The following is a 12,687-nucleotide window of genomic DNA, read 5'->3' on the forward strand; positions in this document are numbered from 1 at the left end:
GCTCCCAACTACCTGTAAGCAGCAGTTCCAGGGGATCTGACTCCCTCTTCTGGCCTCTGGACCCTGAGCTGAGCTGATACACACAGCCCCCACCCCTACATAGACAAAGAAAGATAAAATATTTTTTTTTCTTTTCTTTCTTTCTTTTCTTTTCTTTTTTTTTTAAGATTTATTTACTTATTATAAGTGAATACACTGTAGTTGTCTTCAGACACTCCAGAAGAGGGCATCGGATTCCATTACAGATGGCTGTGAGCTACCATGTGGTTGCTGGGATTTGAACTCGGGACCTCTGGAAGAGCAGTCAGTGCTCTTGGCTGAGCCATCTCCCCAGCTGTGGTGGTGGGTCCCTTTGCGCTCCTTTGATCTCAGCGTGGCAGAGGCAGGGGCATCTCTGAGTTCTAGGCCAGTACAGCTAGAGAGAGAAACCCTGTCTCGGAAAACCAAAACCAACCAACCAAAGAAACAAAAAACAAGCCAACAATTAGTACACTTTCTAAAGAGGGAGAGAAAGGTTTGAATAACTACTCTACCAAAAATATATGATTAGAGCCAATGAACTCAAAATCAGGAGCTGGGAGCACCACACGCTGATCATGAAGTGAACACCATGCATCCCAACTCCTTCCCTGCAATCTCTCGGGAACTTAGTGCTGCAGTGTCTTATAATGGAGTCCAAGAACGACGAAAACTGATTTTACAAAAGTGTTGACTTTTGTTGCCTCTTGCTAACAGCAGCTCCACACTGAAAATAACCCAGAGATCTATCAACAGTCAATGGGTAAACAGAGGCACGTGTGCTCAGTGGAGCCACACTCAAAAACGGAACGGAAATGACATATGTACCTAAGGGACAGCGCACACAGGTGGATTAGGAAAGCAGACAGTGAGGAGGGGGTCATCTGCGGTCACGTGTGAAATCTAGGACCAGACAAGAGCCACTGACAGGGACAGAAAGCGGAGCAGTGCTGGCCCAAGCCACAGCTGGACATGGGAACCGAACCGACTGCACAAAATGAGGAAGAGTCATGTGGGTGCTCAGGGGAGCAAAGATGTTCTTAATCTTGATGGGGATTGGGCTTATAGGCATGTGTTTGCTTACTGGACTCTGACAGTACATTTTGAACACATCTTATTCTGTGTACCTCATACCTCAACAACAATGGCTTCCACAGTTACCCTCTTGCACTCCATGCCCCTCCCCCTCCCCATGGCAAACAAACCAAAGCAAAACAAGGATGAAGACATGATCACTATTTGTTCACTGTCCAGCAAAAAAGCAAGATATATAAATAAGCAAATATGGCGCCCGTCCGTAATCCTAGACAGCAGAGGAGCCGATGGCAAGGTCAAAGCCAGGCAATGCGGCTTTAGTGGGATTCCCATTCCCCAAGCCCCCCAAAAATGAAAACGGGAGAGGAGGGCATCTGCCTTCCATGCCTGAGCCTTGGGTTCAAGGCCCAATATTGGAAGGGAGTGGGGGAAGGAAGGAAGTTATGATAAAACATGGAATGGGGCTGGGGAGACGGCTCAACAGTTAAAGGATTTTTGCTCTTGCAGAAGACCCAGGTTCGGCTTCCAGCATCCACAGCAGGTGTCACGACCATCTGTAACTCCAGCTCTAGGGAATCTTGACACTCTATAGCCTCCACAGGCATCACACAGTGCACACAAGCTCAAGCGAGCACACACACACACATAAATAAAACAAGTACTAAAAAAAACAGTGGGTAGCTGGGCAGTGGTGGCGCACGCCTTTAATCCCAGCACTTGGGAGGCAGACGCAGGCAGATTTCTGAGTTCGAGGCCAGCCTGGTCTACAGAGTGAGTTCCAGGACAGCCAGGGCTATACAGAGAAACCCTGTCTCGAAAAACAAACAAACAAACAAACAGTGGGGTAATGTGTATTAGAAGAAATAGAAGTAGCAAGAGTTCCCGCTTGTGTGTCCTTAGCTCTGTGCTAGGTACTACATAAGTGCCTTAGATATACAGTCTTAAAACAATCCTGTGAGATTCAAATTCTCATCCCTCATTTGTCTCTCATGGTCAAAATGAGGATTTGAAGCTGGCTAGTAGCGCATGTCTTTGACCCCAGCACTTGAGAGGCCGAGGCAGGCAGAGCCCTGGGAGTTCTAGGCCAGCCTGCTCTGCAGAGTGAGTTCTGGGACAAGCAGAGCTACATAGTGAGAGCCTGTCTTGAAAAGAAGACAAAAACAAAAAACAGAGACGAGGATAGACAGGAGAAGCAGTCTGTCCAAAGTCGTTCAAACTGGGTTCAGTGGAGCAGGGATTTTCCTCCGACTGCTCCTATCACAGAGAATGTGCTAAACCACCTGCCACAGTAAAGGTGTCACAAGGAAAACCCGGGGTGCCGCAGTGTGCAGCCCGGCTGAAAGCACACAGAGAGGTGTTTAAGATGAGCTGGAATGTGCCAAGCAGAGGCAAGGATAAGGGGAAGAGAAGCCAAAGCAAAGGGAACAGACGAGATGCTGCAAGCAAAGCTTACGCAACGTGAAGAAGGCGGAGGTTTCCCGGAATGGGGAGACATGTCCAGGAAACATCAGACGAGGTCCAGACAATATTGCATATTCTTCAAACTTGTTTATTTTTAAAAATCCGTTTTTAAGTGGCAATTTTATTAGAGGAAGTGGCTTTGCAGATAAGGTGGGCGAAGGTATGGCTTTTCTTCCTGTGTGAGTGTGTGTGTGTGTGTGTGGTTTTGTTTGTTGAGACAGAAGCTTACCATGAAGTTCTGGCTAGCCTAGAACTCACTCTGTAGACCAAGCTGGCCTTAAACTCACAGAGATCCACCTGCCTCTGCCTTGTGAGTGCTGAGATTAAAGGTTTGTACCACCATGCCTGGCTTCTTCCAGGAAATTCTTCCCTCCCTCCCTCCCTCCCTCCCCCTTCCCTCCCTCCTTTCCTTCCTTTCTTCCTTTCCTCCTTTTTTCCTCCCTAAGACAGGGTTTCTTTGTGTAGCCCTGGCTGTTCTGGTCACTCTGTAGACCAGGCTGGCCTTGAAGTGCTGGGATTAAAGGTTTGCACCACCACACCCAGCTTCCAGGGGAATTCTTCACGAGAAGATAAGAAATGTGGGTATCATTTAGGTTGACTAGAACTAGAACTCCTAACAGAACCCGCAGCTTGACTTAAACAATGACACTTCTTTCTTACATCTCACACTCTGTATTTCACTGAAACTTTTAAGGCGTATCCCACATACAGAAATAGTAAACATGAAAGTGTATCTTTAACCCAACTAGAGATGAGAGCCAAGGCTTTCAGGGCTGGCTCTCTCCAGCAGCTGACCAGCAGCCTCAACGACTCCTTTCTTTTCTCCAGCCCATCCTCAGAGGGATTTGGCTCTTGTCCTGAAGGGAGCCTCACAGATTGCAGACGGCTGTGGCAAGCCCAAGCATCACGTCTCTACAATGTCCCAGAGCCAGAAGAGAGGCTGTTGTTTTTAAAGGCAAGAAGAATTCCCCAAACTTGGCCAGAATTGTATTGTAGACAAGATGGAGGGAGAACAGTTTCCAGGCCGGCCACCAACATGCCTGCATCCAGACGTACTTCCCGTGGAGCCACTGATGCGGATGCTTCGAGTGGAAGCAGCCAGTGTCATGGAGGTATCACCAACCCTCCTTCACAATCTTATTAATAAAACCCAAGATTCCCTTTGCAATTAAGAAGGGTACATGAATACTATAAAGACTGCTTTCTTGCTATGGGTTTCAGAAACCACATCTTTCGAAAATCCTGTTAGTGACTTCCCCAGCCTGGCAGGCTAGCTGACTAAGATTTCCTGAGTGTGCTCGCTCTGAGGTTGGGCCTCACAGCCTTGGAGTGATAGTCAGCTTGCCTGTTCCCCACACTTAGCACTTTGGTGCTTCACCTGATAGCTGTCATCTGCACTTGGAGATCTTGTAGAATGGTTCTGGGATTCCACTCTCAGCCGCACAGGGTGCAAATGATATCACAGTTACATCAGCACTGCGATCTGAGCAGCTCTGTCCTTGGCTGTTCATTCAGGAATTCTGATGCAGCCTTTGAAGCCTCTCCAGTTATTTTGGGACTGCCTACACAGTTGTGCCTCATGTGTGCTCAGGCACGAGGCCTCTGGGGTTTGCCTCAGCCTCCTGGCCACTGCCCAGCTGCTGGTGGCACCCTCGTGTGTCTGTGGCGGTCCCACTGTGTATAACTGAGTTGTGCAGGAGAAACTGTGTCCTGTCAGGTGTGCAACTCACACAAGAGACCTACAGGCAGAATAGTGGCCTCTCTGCACACCGAGACAGCAAGAGATCCCAAAGCCAGCCCGCCAACAGATGCCCACCCTCAGCTCACTCTGCCTCCATGTGGCTCACACCAACAAAGCATCCTTGTGTCACCGTCACTTATTAGTCTCCAACCTTACCTCTGTAAAGACAGAGAAACTGCAGCTGGGGACGTGGCTCAGTGGGTAAAGCACGTGCTGCACAGGAAGGGAACACGAGGCCAGATCCCCAGCACTCACGTAAGAAGCTAGGTGAGGGGCTAGAGAGATAGATGGCTTAGTGGTTGAGAGCATTTGGTCTTCTACGGGATGCAGGTCCTAGTCACAGAAACCAAATGGCACCTTACAACTGTGACTCTAGTTCCAGGGGTAATCTGCCATCCTCTTCTGGCCTCCGTGGGCAGCAGGCACACATGAGATGCCCAGACATGCACGCAGGCGACCCCCACACCACTCACAGTATAAGTGAGCAAAGAGGTGGGATCAGTAAGCGTGCGTCCGAGCTTTGGGAAAGCAGAGACACACGGAATCCCCGGAGCTCACTGGCCTGGCCATCTAGCTAACCCACAAGCTCTAGGTTCAGTGAGAGACTTTGACTTTACACCTAAGGTGGAGAGTGACTGAGAAAGACATCCAAAATTGATGTCTGACCTCTCCACGCACCCGCATACTCATACATGTGCACCTGCATACATGTTCATACCCATACACCTGCATACAGGTTCATACCCATACACCTGCATACAGGTTCGTACCCATACACCTGCATACAGGTTCGTACCCATACACCTGCATACAGGTTCGTACCCATACACCTGCATACAGGTTCGTACCCATACACCTGCATACAGGTTCGTACCCATACACCTGCATACAGGTTCGTACCCATACACCTGCATACAGGTTCGTACCCATACACCTGCATACAGGTTCGTACCCATACACCTGCATACAGGTTCATACCCATACATACCCATACATTTTTAAAGACACAAACATCTTCCTCCATTCTACTTTTCCTCCTAGAAGAAAAGTTCTTATGTAGTAGGGTCAGTTCACTCAGCACATGTAGCAACCGAATGATAAAAGCATAAACTCTGCAGGCTGAGATCACACCAAGCCTGCCAGACGCCACGGTGACTTTAAACAGCGCGTCACCTCTCAGACGTGTCTCTTCATCTGTCCAATGGGACAGTCACAGGGCTTCATAGACAGTGAGGATTAAAGGGCCTGAGACAGTGAGCAGCCACCTGGCGAAGTATTAACTACCATTGTAAACTTGCCTGCAGAAGGTCACGTGCCCACAAGTTTCACAAGTGGCTTTGGGCAAACCCTTGAGAATTCCCCCTGCAAGTCTCACATGAAAGAACTTGGCGTGCTGGGAGAAAATGCATTCTTCCCATCAGAATTCAACAAAACAATCTGCCTTCAAGGGTAAGATACAAAATCCAAGGGCCTGTGTCCTTGCTGAATGCGTTAATGATTATTTCCTTGGAACGTTCTGTGAGAAGACACAGCCAAACACTAAGCACTGTGAGGGAATTTAAAAAAAAAAAAAATTAAGAGAGGCCCCTCTGCTACTGAAGCCTCACGATCAAATCAGAGAAATGTACACGAATATGGTCGTTAAAAGTAACAGATTTCCACATTAAAAAGATGGTACAGGCTAAATGCCGCAGAGTCCCATTTGAGGAGAACAGGGTGAGGGTCATGAATAAAAGGCTCTCGATCTTGCAAATTTAAACTAGCTTGTACATAGGTCCAAGTTCTGGCCCTGCCTTGCCATTTTGCCCTATTTAAAAATGAAGTCAAGATGCCTCATGCAAAGCCGGGCAGTGGTGGCACACACCTTTAATTCCAGCACTTGGGAGGCAGAGGCAGGAGGATTTCTGAGTTCGAGGCCAGCCTGGTCTACAGAGTGAGTTCCAGGACAGCCAGGGCTACACAGAGAAACCCTGTCTCGAAAAACAAAAACAAAAACAAAAACAAAAACACAAAAAAGGATGCCTCATGCAAAATGATACTGAAAACGAACGAGGCAGGATCAAAGAGCATGGAGAACCTGGCCATGAAAGGGGGAGCACCCCCCCCCCCCCCCCCCCCCACTTAGGAATCCTGTCAGGTCTCTTGCCAATAGAGAAGCAAGAATTCTGGTATAATTACCAACTGCTGAAGGCCCTGTCACCCTTCCCAGATATTAGACTACAGTTTTCAGCGACTCTCACCAGACACCAATCACCCCACCCCATGCAAACCTCCTTATCCCCAGTGACTTGTGCACTCCAGTCCCATCCAACGCTTCTCTGGGGCCAGCACACTTATTTCACTTACCAAGAGAGCAAGAAAGTGGGGATGGGGCTGTCTCCTAGCAACCTTTTAAGATGTAACTCAGGAGCTACTAGACTAGTATCCAGGGCTAAGGCGATCAATGGCAGCTCTCCTTGAGCCCATTCCTACGCTGGGGTATGCGTTCTTCCTGAGCGCCCCTCTCTCCCCTAATCCTCACACTAAACCCCTCTATTAAAATGGTTTTTATCTCCAACTTATCCTGGCTAGTCCGTAATGCTGTTTTCATTGTTCTTGCCCGCGAGAACCCAGCCACAGGCAGGCGAAGACCTGCTGCTGCGGACGCTCGCCCCTGCGGCTCTCGAGCGCCCCCTGCCGCCCGCGCCCGCTCTCGCCCCCATCTTACAAGCAGCTGCCGAGTCCCTGGGACTCAGCCCGGGCTTCACTAAGGGATTAAGCCTAGCGACATTTCTCCACCCCAGATAAAATCTGCCGCAAAGTTAATAACGAGCCTCAGTTTCCTCAACGGTTCCTGAACCCTCGAGCATTCTCCACCTCCCCAGCCTTAGCCGGGGACCGCCGAAGTTCTCTACGGACCAAGCTTCTCACCCCCTGGACCCTCTGCTGCCCCTGGTGGCTGCCACCATCTTACCCCTTCACTTCACTCAGTCTGATGTGAGATGACCCACTCTTGACAACGGCAGCTTTAGAACTACATTTCCCATCAAGCCTTTCTCGGCATCGCGAGAGTTGCGGCGAGACTTGGGGGCGGGAAGACTGCGCGCAAGCGCAATCTCCTTCCTTTCCGAGGTCCTCTGCCGCGTGTGTGGAAGTAATGGCCGTCCCGGTCCGTGGTGCTGTCCCTGAAAGGCCTAGGCTTTGGGTGATGGTAAGCTGTGGGCAAGGGAAGATGAGGTTTTCCTGCACGTGCCGTCGTCGCGCTTGTTCTCTCTGGAAGTGAACTGGCAACGATAAGCCCTTTCCTTGGCTATTACAGGCCTTAGGAGGTCTGAGACTCTTTGTAAGAAAATGCTTTCCAGACTGCGAGAAGTCGTATGCGAAAGGGATGAGTTCCTTTTTGGGCTTCGAACTTCCTTCTCTTGGGTGGGGGGCGGCGGCTTTCTCTGTGACCCACAGCCAGCCGTGTGTTCAGCTTGCTCTGGGGTTCTCCATTTGAGGGTGGTGGCCTTAAGTGAATACGTGCGAGCCCGGTTAACTACAGATGGCAATGAAGGGGGTTGTGAACTGGAAATCGTTGGCTTTAACGCGGCGTGATGTTTCCTTTCCCGGAGGCATGCCTGTGGCACTCGGGAGGCGAGCTGCAGTTTCCGTCTCAGCAGTGATGGCGGGATCCCTGGAAGCGAGCCCGCTGTGGTCACCGGGGAGAAGGCATAGGTGCGTCCTTCTGGAGATCAGCCATAAGGATGCGCGCCGAGCCCGCCTCAGTCCATTTGGGTAAGGGGTCCGGACGAGTCCAGAAGGTCGTCTGTGGCCACAGAGGGTCGCTCTGGAACTCAACATGGTTGCCAGGACGGGTTTCCAAAAGTGAGTTGGGTTGGCCGGGGCTTTGGGAGCCTCGTCCTGGTCGAGCTGAGGATGATCTAAGTTATCCCTGTCTGAAACGACGCTTTTGTGAAGAGTCGTGGTTTGCTGAGGCTCGACTTTTTAAGGCCTGTTTTGAGAAGGATCCCGGTAAGGTTGCTTCTGTTACAGCGAAATGTGGTCTGTATTACTCCAGATTGAAGTGCTGTCTCCAGGAAGCATCATGGGAAGGCGTGGGGCACGGGGACCTTCAGGATGACTGCCTGGTGAGAGCTTCAGGGGGTCTGGCGCTGTGGTTGCTGGGAAGGGTTGGTTGTTAGATTTGGGGTGAGGTTGGGGTTGTAGGTGTTGCAGGTTTGATTGTCCAGATGAGGGAGTGGTTCTGCTCGGCTCCTCACTTAGCACTCACACAAGCTGCAGTTAACATTTGTGAATACAAAATTGTTCCCCGCTCACCTGCTAAGGAAACTGAAGCTCAGTGGATTCTATTTCATTTGTGTGTGTGTGCGCGCATGCACGCCACTGCATGTATCAGTCAGGTTAACTTGAATGAGTCTGGTCTCCCATTTGGCCACCAAGCTGTCTTTTGACCTAGAAATTGGGTATTGTGTTAAATAACGATTTGGGCCTGCTACCTGGTAGTGGCATGGAGCTTGCAAATGTTATAATACACACATTTCCTGGGTCCACCCTTGTCAGTGGGTGAGACGGTTGTGGAATGGAAGTTAGACTCTTTGGGGTCTGAGCAGGCCCGTGGAAACAGTTCACTGACCCGTTCTACTTCAATTCTCTTACAGCAAGACTAGAGCGCTGGCTGTTTTTAAGCGCCTCCAGTCTTAACCACATGCTTTTTTGTTTGTTTGTTTGTTTTTGTATTTGGAGACAGGGTTTCTCTGTATAGCCCTGGCTATCCTGGAACTCACTCTGTAGACCAGGCTGACCTCGAACTCAGAAATCCACCTGCCTCTGCCTCCCAAGTGCTGGGATTAAAGGCCTGTGCCACCACCGCCCGGCATACCACATGCTTTTTTACTTGTGGGTGGAGGAAGGAGACACTCCTTTGTTATATAGTGTCATCTCTTGGTGGCAGGTGTGGTAATGGCTACCCTTCAGTAGGCTTGCTGTAGTGGGCGACACGTACCATTTTAGGAATTCCATTGATAGTCTAGAAAGACCTGTCAAAGACTCTGGCTCAGCTATAAGGCAGACGCTCCTGGGAGTGTTCCTTCTCACTCCAGAGTCTTCCCCTGAATTGGCCTTGAATTTGTTATGGAGCATGGGTTGGGTTCAAACTCATAATTCTGTCTTGGCTTCCTTCCTGTTAGTCACCTTGTCTAAGAGGATAGTCTAGAGAAATGGCTCAGTGATTATAAGAACACTTGCTGTATCTTTTTAAAAAGCTTGTAAAACTTTCTCGTGCACAAAAGCTGATCTGCTGTGGGAACTAAGTCCATTGATAGGAAGCTGTCTGTCTGGAGGCCTTTCTGTGTGGAGTATGGACACCTGAAACTCAGCCTTCCGGGCTTGCCAGGAAGTCTCCACCTGAGTTTTTGGTTAACCTTGTGTGTGTTTCCTTACCAATAGGTGTTGGCTGAGCCTCAGTTTCTGGGCCTGCAAGTGGTGTTGATGCAGCCACTCAGGTAGCCGTCCTGCACCTGGATTTTCTCCTGGAGTCAGAACGGTGCCTGTGAACAGAGGAGCTTGCAGGCACAGCTCAGTGGACAGCAGCACTTCCCAGTCCTGTACTCTGGCTGAGGGATGTGCTAAGTGGCAGGCAAGTTTCATCAGGGTTCATTTCTTCACTGCATTGTATAGCTTCCTTGTGACAGATGAAGCAGTTGTTCCTGGTCGAGCTGAGGATGACCTAAGTTATCCCTGTCTGAAGTGACACCTTTGTGGAGAGTTGTGGTTTGCTGAGGCTCGACTTTTAAGACCTCTTTGGAGAATGTCCACATTAATGTTAGGCTGAAGTGTGATCTTGCTATTACTCCTTCAGGTTCCCAGTCGGCTCCAGGAGGCACAGAATGGCTATGGGAAGGGCCTTTGGCGTGCTGTGTCTGGTAAGTCTTCAAGCCTTGCAGGGTTGTGGTTGCTGGGAACGATCAGTCTGTTAGCTTAGGTGTTGCAGGATCAAGTATAACCCTTCCTCCCTTTTTAAGATAGTCTTACTGTATACTCCTTGCTGGCCTGCAACTTGCAATGTAGACCTGGTTGACTTCAAACTCAGTTTGTGGCCTTCCAGGTGCGGGGATTAGGAGCATGTGTCACCGTGCTAGGAGCATGTGTCACCGTGCCTAGCCCTTTGTGATTTCTATGTTCTCGTTTTGTGTTCCCCAAAAGCCCATAAGCCTGTGATGGATTAGTTATCCCTGTCCGAAGAGGGAAACTGAGGGAAAATACTCTATTCTGAGGCTTAGGGGTGTGGCCGTGTGCTTGAAGAAATTTGAGCTTTATAAGGGATCAAGTTAAATAGACTCCATAGAGAGTTAGCTGTGTGCCAGCCTCCCAAAACCTAAGGTCTAGTTGCCCTGTTAATCCTCCCCCTTGGGTGCTCTGAGGGCAAAGTCCAAGTTAGCAGAAATGAGCGGGTCGCCAGCACCTGTGCTTCCTGGAGTGAGAGGTACTTGTCACATAGTTCTAGAAGATGAATGTCCTTTAAAGGAGTCAGGAATGTAAGGCTTGTGCCATGAGAATGCTTAACAGCTGGCCTTGCCTCTAGCAGTGCTGACATTTAGAAAAGAAGGTGCCATGGCCCTGGCAGCCTCCTCAGTACAGCCTGAGTGCTGTCTCCGTGCTGGCACGGAGGAGCAAGAAAACGAGTGGTGGGCTTGGGGGGCGGGGCAGGCTCTGGGTAGCCCTAACAATGGAGTGTACACAGTGTTCTTTTTCTCCTGTGGAAACTGGGAGGTGTGTACGGGCTTACACTTGGGTTTGGTTTCATCACTGAAGTAGCTGCACTTGTGAAGTTCACTGCAGGTAAGTGGAGGGCAGGTCTGCTCAGCTTTACTTCTGAGTGGACTCAGGCTCAGGTCCTCGGGGATTTGGTTGAATATAAATACTGCAATGTTTCATGAGAAACCTTTTTTTGGCCACTTACCAGAAACTTCTTAAAACTTAAAAAAAAAAAGTTAGCAGCCTGCTTCTGAGCTTTGCTAGTGCGTGCCTGTGTGCAGCGCACATGCCTGGTAATGGCAGCTGGGGCCCCAAGACTGATGGTGTTTGTTTTGATCACTTGGCTAGCTGTCTTCTTCATGTTCTTTTCTTATTTCTAGGTTATTGCCCTATAGTGTCAGAGAGAACCAAAAAGCCACCTGCTGCTGCTCCCGCCTTTAATTTCCCAAAGAGTCACTAAGAAAACCTTAGAGTGTTCTGCAAGAGGAGAGAGCAAAACTGACTTTACCCTCGGAAGCCTTTGAAAGCTGATGAGGGTGCCCAGTTGGAGGCACTGGGGGGCCCCTGCTGAGCTAGAAAAGCATTTCTTCTCAGTGGATTTCCTGGGAAGTCCGGGTTGGGCTTTGTATTTTGAAGCACAAATAAACTTTATAAAATTAACTTTGTAGCATTGTGAGTATACAGTGAGCCTTCCAGAATAACGCTTGCACTGAACTGCAGAGTGTCAGAGCTTTTCTATTGACCTACTAAAATGTACTTGTCACTTAAAGCATAGGCTAACATTGTCTGACACCTCAACCACCCAGTGGTGATGGGCTAGAGGGCACAGGCTACTCTTGCAGAGCGCTTGGGTTCAATTCCCTGTACCCACATGGTGCTCAGAACCATCCGTAACCCTAGTCCTAAGAGATCCTTTTGTGGACACCCTGAGTACCAGGCATGTAAGTAATGCACAGACCAACATACAGGCAAAACACTCGCATATAAAAATAGCTCTTAAGTGGAAGGTTGGTAAAGCACAGCTAAGGCAAAGCACATTTGCTGGAGAGCATACCGTGCGTCTAAGGGTATTGGGAATGTGATTTGCCAGGATAGTAGTTAGCTGTGTGAGATCAGGAAGGGCCTGGTAGTCTGCAGAGCTGGCAGGGCTGTCTGATGGAGTTTGGTAGGACAACCATTAAACTTCTGCAAGAGCCTACGTATGGCTTTCCGGGCAACTAACCCCCAGGCTGACCTAAACTCTACCTCAGGCGGGGTCTCAAAGTACCATCTCTGTCTCTGCCTCTTCTGTTGGGGTTAAGATGGGAGCTGCCATGGCCACTGTTAGGTCTGGGTTCGGTATGAGACAGGCTGTTAGATGCCCTAGGCAGACCTGGTCTGCTCTTCTCCAGTGCTGCCACTAAAGGCGCACAGCAGCACTCCTGGCTGTGGGGAGGAGTGACTTGGGCTTGTCACCAGCAGTTTTCCCAAGCCACAGAACCCAGTCAGTTGGTCCTCAGTTCTGGAGGGTCGGCCAGTGTCGGTGGGTTGTTTTGAGGTGTCTGTCCAGTAGTTCTAGAGATACCCACTCCCACCCCCAGCCTTACAGTTTAGGGGCTGTATGGTAATTTGGCTGGATGAGACTGAAAATGGCGTTGAAAGGCTCGTTGGACTGCATCAGGTGCTGTTTATTGAAGCTGTGAGGTGAGGATCCATCA

General features: G+C 49.6%; 1 protein-coding gene, 3 long non-coding RNA genes and 3 other non-coding genes across 8 annotated transcripts in view; 6 read left to right on the top strand and 1 right to left on the bottom strand.

Annotated features, from left to right (window-relative positions):
• Positions 1-3,700, top strand: part of Prcd (photoreceptor disc component) — a 12,135-nt gene extending 8,435 nt beyond the window's left edge. The window contains exon 4 of the mRNA XM_031352246.1: positions 3,343-3,700. The gene's annotated coding sequence lies outside the window, so the exon portion shown is untranslated. The remainder of the gene's footprint in view (positions 1-3,342) is intronic.
• LOC116077598 overlaps positions 1-7,309 on the bottom strand; it is a 13,192-nt gene extending 5,883 nt beyond the window's left edge. For both annotated transcript variants that reach the window (XR_004113281.1, XR_004113280.1), the window contains exons 1-2: positions 7,209-7,309; positions 13-95 (exon numbers count right to left, since the gene is read on the bottom strand). This is a non-coding gene — a long non-coding RNA (uncharacterized LOC116077598). The remainder of the gene's footprint in view (positions 1-12; positions 96-7,208) is intronic.
• A 28-nt stretch (positions 7,310-7,337) lies between these two features.
• Positions 7,338-9,869, top strand: LOC116077597. Its single transcript, XR_004113279.1, has 4 exons — positions 7,338-7,445; positions 7,849-8,011; positions 8,295-8,364; positions 9,683-9,869. It is a non-coding gene; the product is annotated as an uncharacterized LOC116077597 (long non-coding RNA).
• LOC116079403 lies at positions 8,142-8,217 on the top strand. The gene has a single exon (XR_004113957.1). It is a non-coding gene; the product is annotated as a small nucleolar RNA R38 (small nucleolar RNA).
• A 77-nt stretch (positions 9,870-9,946) lies between the features above and the next one.
• Positions 9,947-10,022, top strand: LOC116079404. Its single transcript, XR_004113958.1, has one exon. It is a non-coding gene; the product is annotated as a small nucleolar RNA R38 (small nucleolar RNA).
• A 66-nt stretch (positions 10,023-10,088) lies between these two features.
• On the top strand, positions 10,089-11,653 carry LOC116077599. The gene is made up of 2 exons (XR_004113282.1): positions 10,089-10,158; positions 11,371-11,653. It is a non-coding gene; the product is annotated as an uncharacterized LOC116077599 (long non-coding RNA).
• Positions 10,442-10,515, top strand: LOC116079406. Its single transcript, XR_004113959.1, has one exon. It is a non-coding gene; the product is annotated as a small nucleolar RNA R38 (small nucleolar RNA).
• Positions 11,654-12,687: the final 1,034 nt, after the last annotated feature.

The sequence above is a fragment of the Mastomys coucha genome, unplaced genomic scaffold (genome assembly GCF_008632895.1).
Source record: "Mastomys coucha isolate ucsf_1 unplaced genomic scaffold, UCSF_Mcou_1 pScaffold5, whole genome shotgun sequence".
NCBI lineage: Eukaryota > Metazoa > Chordata > Mammalia > Rodentia > Muridae > Mastomys > Mastomys coucha.